The sequence below is a fragment of the Gadus morhua genome, chromosome 23 (assembly GCF_902167405.1).
Source record: "Gadus morhua chromosome 23, gadMor3.0, whole genome shotgun sequence".
Classification (NCBI taxonomy): Eukaryota; Metazoa; Chordata; class Actinopteri; order Gadiformes; family Gadidae; genus Gadus; species Gadus morhua.
The window spans coordinates 18,897,353-18,903,352 of record NC_044070.1 but is presented as its reverse complement, the minus strand read 5'-3'; positions in this window follow the sequence as shown (position 1 = coordinate 18,903,352).

The following is a 6,000-nucleotide window of genomic DNA, read 5'->3' as shown; positions in this document are numbered from 1 at the left end:
GTCCCATGTCGCGTCTCCACAAACCTGCAAGTTATGAGACAGCTGTCAGTATTGGAAGAAGCTTTAACGTCTCGTAGATGAAACTGCCTGGGTTATTTTGTTTCGTATAAGTTATATTTTAAAACAGCCAGTCATTGTAGCCTACCACTCGTGGGATATGGAATTTCAAAGAGATGATGGAGTGATTTGACTCAGAAGTGACATCAGGCATTGGCAGCGCGAGATGTGCAGAACAAGTTAAACTTCTAGCTCAGTAACATCAACACCTAAGAAAGAAGGTAAGAAAAATAGTCGGAAAACTTTGATTTGCAAGGCAAGCAGGCAAGTGTTGGGCTTGTTACAGTATAGCCTTCAATGCGGTGACATTTCGGAATTAATAGGCTCGAGTCGGCGTTTCCTTAAAAGGCTATCTTTCATTTTGCAAAAAAAAAAACACAGTAGGCTATATTACCATATTAAAATGGTGTACCAAATTGCGTTTTATTACAATGATAAAAAAGTGTAGGCCTACTAGCCTATGCCTATGGTAAGGTCAGGTTTGCCGATGTGCTTGGCTATTTTAAAGTTTCTCCCTGTGCATCGATCGGAGACAGACGTCACTTCACTGATAATATTCTGGGGATAGGCTTCAACATAGCCAATAGGCTTTCATACTAGGGACTTTATCCTTTAAATATCTTTGCGGCATTGGATCAGTCTCCTTTCAAGAACAGGCAAGAACTTTCTAGCCTCGCGTCAGCAGCGCATATACCTAAAAACAAAAAGGCGGATGGCGGGCGGGTGCGTTTTTGAAAATTGGTCAAAAAAATTGTTGCGGATGGATGGCGGGCGGATCAAGCGTTTTGTGATGCGGTTGCGGATGAAATAATAGCCCATCCGCGCATCTCTAATCTGCAGCTGCTACCGGGTGGCGCCTCTTCAGGCGCTGGTGAATTGACGTGGTGCTAGAATGGAAAGTCATCTCCATTTTGCAAAGACAACATATCACGGAATCGTTTCCTTTTACATTAAATAATTCCCATACTTTAGAGGAACGAGTGCGTGGCGCCTTGCACTTATGAAAGTCTGAGGAGCCGCTCGCGTTGCTACTACGCGCCGCCCATCTTTTTTTTCTTTTTTTTTTTTTATCGACGCGAAAATGTATGCGTCGACGTAATTTATGCGTCGACGTCATCGATTACGATGACGCGTCGTCCCAGCCCTAGTTTTAACTAATGCTGGGCTTACACCAAACGATTTTCACAGTCACAAACTAATAACTGCAAGAGAGGATTTAGCGTTGGATCATGTGTGATATTTAACAAGGGTTTTGTAGTAGATATGGCGGGTGGAGATGCAGCAACCACAGGATGTCTGTTAACTTCCTGTTCGGGTTTCACCCCTTTCTTGTCAGCAGCACAAGAAACACAAACTTGAAAAACAAAAAACGGTACTATTATTCGGATATACAGGGTTCTTCCCGTTCGTCTCATCCCACCCCTAGTGCTAATAATGTAGTGGGCTGGTCTGGAGAGAAAATGCCAGGGCTGAATTTTTCTCCCAGTCCACCCGTGTGTGTGTGTGTGTGTGTGTGTGTGTGTGTGTGTGTGTGTGTGTGTGTGTGTGTGTGTGTGTGTGTGTGTGTGTGTGTGTGTGTGTGTGTGTGTGTGTGTGTGTGTGAGATACTGTGAAAGAGTGTGTAGCTAGACAGAGAGTCAGTACTTCTACATGATAGTCACACACTGTGTGTGATCTAGACATACGCACGTCTGTAGGGTGTACGTACAGTATAAACGACCTATAGAAAATACCCCGGTGTGAATTTGCACTACGGTATGGATCTTAACGTTACAGTGAGACAGTTTTGTGTGTAGTCACGCGCAACTACTGAAAATATGGTAACGAAACGTAAATTCGAAACGTAAATTCAGCGCAACGTTACTTTTCACAGGGACAGATTTGACAGCGATACTTCCTTCTCAGGCGGTATGCTATTGCGCAGGCGCACATCAGCTCTCATTCCGCACCGTACGAGACAGTTGCTGGCATACCTGCCAACATTTGACTAGCAAAATCCGGGAGATTACGGCGGCGGGGGGCGGGGCCGGTGGTGGGGAGCATGGATGACAGAGGTGGTTACAAATGTTGGTTTTAAGGGATGTTGTGCATGAATTCAGCAACTTGAAGACCAATCTGTCCATTTTGTGGATTATTTTTTATAGACAACATATTCATCATGTAGTCTTCAGTATATAAATAAATACACAATAACTGTATTCATTAACAAAAAACGTATTTTTTATGTATCATTATGTATGTATTCACAATGAATTCATGGACAATCACTTATTTATTAACTAACTATAACAATAACTTATCAATTCATGACACAACAAAATCATTCTCATGAACATAACAGAAACAATTAGTGTTTCATGCACAAGTCTTAAAACTACTACTGTTTTGTTTATTAACCTTTTTTTTTTTAATGTATTATTATTTATGTATTCACAATCACTTATTAATTATTATAACAACTAACTTTTGCAATAACTTATTATCAATTCATTACATTGTATACAATACAATAATACAATAAAATAATTCATGAATAAATAAGCAAACTTAATTAAATTAAATAATTCATAAAAATCATCACAGAAACAGTTAATGTACATTGCAGAGGTCTTAAAACTACTGTTTAGTGTTATATATAGGTGGCTGACTTGGCTGCCCTAAGTGTTTCTTTTGATGGGGTGTACTTCGAGGCAGGCTTAGTGAAGTTGATTTTACATGATAAAAGAGCACACAAAGTGCTGTTATTTAAACTAGTACGATTTTCTGTGACAATTTTCTTAACCATACTAAAAGTCCTCTCTGACGAGGCATTGCTGTGTGGGATGCACAGTAATGCCTTCATCAGTCTAGCCAGCTGACTGAAGCGCTTGTCTTTCCCTACAAGGCCCCAGAATCTGTCCACTCTCTGTTCCTGAGGTAACTCCTTGCTGTCTGCAACCTGGTAGTCTGTCAGTTCCTCTCTCAGCTGATCAGGATCAAGTCCCAGTTGAGGAAACAAGCACCCTAGCCTTGACACTAACACATTTTCAAACATCCTATTAGAAGGATTTCTTACAAAATGCTTAATGTACTTAATTATTGTACAAATCTTTGCTCAGTTAGGTGACTTAAAGTCTGACAGTGCTCAATACTTTTTTGTACAAAAACATTATCATTTGAATGTTAGGCAAATGATAAAACAAGAAAGTCAACCTTATTCAGGAGAGAGGTCTAGGCGAGAGGCTGGGTCCAGCGCGTCCAGGTCTTGAAGCAAAGGAGAATCAAGGGGGAAGGCCTTGAGCATCTTCCTTATGGCTTCCACGTAGAAGTCCCTGACTGTCCTAAAAACACAATAGTGACAGGAGAACACAATATATTAACCAGGAATCCCAGAGAAATACAAATTAAGCATGAAGGCGTCATAACTGAAGCTATAACTTACTGATAGATTTTGGTCATTGTGACCGATGGTAGTTCCTCTTTCTCGAGGAATGCTCTGGCCTCAGCTCCAATGAAAAGATCTTCATTTCTCAGCTGGTGTTCCTGACCGAGTGACACCTCTCTGACTGGGATATTCGCTATGGCTCTGGCTGGGAGAATGTAGCCCAAATACCTCTTCACCAGTCTAGTCATCTCGTTGTGGAGTTTGTATCAGCACCCCCTCTCCCTTTTGGTAAAAAATGGGTAACATGGGTAAAAATGTAATGTGAAAAAACGATTTAATGTATATATAATGCTAGGTGTTCAACATTCATCCTACCTACCTGGAAGGCAGTGTTGAACGCAACCAATGGCTTGAGTGCAGCACTCAGAAAAAGAAAATCAAACTTAATCTCAGGATCATTGAGGTAGCCTGCCAGATCCCTAACTTTAACACTAGTCTCGTCCTCGTAGCTGTTAAAGTAGGCCTGAAGAGCAGGCCACTGATTTAACATTCTCAGAATGCACGTGTGGAGGCTGAGCCATCTTGTTGAACAGTATCTTAATAGCTTCAGTTTGTCTGTGTCGGTGAACTCCACAAACTCCTTGTAGAGTTAATTTCTCTTTGCGCTATACCCGGAAACACAAACAAACAAACAAATATGGACAACAGTAAGAAAAGTTCAAAATGTGATGATGAAATACTACTGTTTTGTTTTAATTATGCTGCTGCTTTGGGTCTATCGTTGCACCTGGCCCGTGGGTATTGCTGGGGACATTAGACTTTTCTACGTCAATCTAAATAGACTGAAGGTGGAATATGTGCGCGGGACGAGGGGCGTGGCAGCGGCTGTTAGTGATCCACCCTGACAACGAGGGCGAGCCGGCCGTCACAAACATGGAAAGAAGGGGGCACGGGACTGTAAAATGTTTTAGGAGCCACTTACTTAACTGCTTAACGCCACTGACTAGGGCCCGTTGTTGTGGCTACGTTACGCCACTGAACCAAGAATTACACCACCGTTTTATGGAAATTGTGAGGAAAAAAAATGATAACTTACCTTTTAGGAGTTGTGTTGTCTTCGTTCTCCCAGACGAATATTTTTTGGCAATTGCGGAGTCAGGGAACATCGATGCCACATTTGCTGAATATTTGTCACAAAACGAAAACGAGAGGTTGTTTTTGGCAACCAACATTGCCATTTTCAGCTCAGCCTGGAGCACTTGTTCCTGCTCGTTTTGTCCCTTAGTGATGAAACCCATTATCGCCTGAGTGCCCTTTTGTGCCCCGGCAGCACAGACATGTTTCAGGGACTTCAAATGTTGACGGAAGTCATTTTTACCACCGTGCCCTATATTAAAATCAACCCGACACGCTTTACAAAAAGCGTGACTATTGTCCAGGTGACTATTTGATATTGAATCATACTCTTTGGTCCATTCCGACTTAAAAGTACACATATATTTAATCTTCTTCGATGGTACACCCGCTTCTGCCATTTTTATACGACCATTTACGGAGTTTGCTCCGCCATGTTTTTTTTTTAGCTCTGCGCTCTTGAGAAGTGACCATAGACGTGATCTGATTGGCTACAGCCTGTGCTGTCGTATTTGCTGCAAATGCATTTGATTGGCTGACGCTTGCGTTGCCTCTCATGCTTGCGTTTGATACATGATCTGGCAACTTTAGAACATTCGACACACATTTTGATTTGATTATAAATAAAATAAGTTTGGGCATCGTGAAATACGGGAGTTAACCGGGAGAAATGACAAAACGGGAGGGCGGCGGGAGATGGATCAGAAAACGGGAGAAACCCGGGAAAAACGGGAGAGTTGGCAGCTCTGGTTGCTGGTGAAGCCCGGGTAGGGTTCCCCCCCCTCCCCCGTCAACAACTGAGCGCAAGGCCGGTGTTACACCGAATTCTGCGACCCGTCGAAATAAGATTTGGAATGGGTGCATTCGTTTTGTATACAGATATGAGGACGACAAATGACCTGAAAACATTTGGTTGGGGTTTGCCTAATTTTCCCTGCATTTACAGTGTGGGCGCAGAATTCGACGGTGCGCTAGATTGATTGTGGCATCGTTGATTGCGACCTGCGTTGCTTGTTGTGGACTCTGTGAGGATGGCAGACAATAATTGTGGCATTAGTTCATATTTATTTCATAAACGGCAGTAAAAAATAATAATAACGGTGTGCATACAAATAAAAACGGTGGGGATTATAACAAAAACATAAATAAATAATTGCACACCGTATTAAATGTGCTTAATAAATTTGATTTCCTTAGCATTTCACAAACCCATAATATGGATAAGGTGTTTAGTACGGTCAATCACCGTTGCTTCTTTCCCCATAAGACGCTACAGTCAGTGAGACGCTTTCAAGAAAGAAAGTATTGCCCGGTGTAGGGCTGAACGATTTTAAGAAAAAAATGAAATTGCGATTTTTCTGGTAGAGATTGCGGTTTCGATTTCAACCACGATTTATTTTCTTTAAATCAAGTTTCAGTATAAATTAATATAACCAATGAATTCC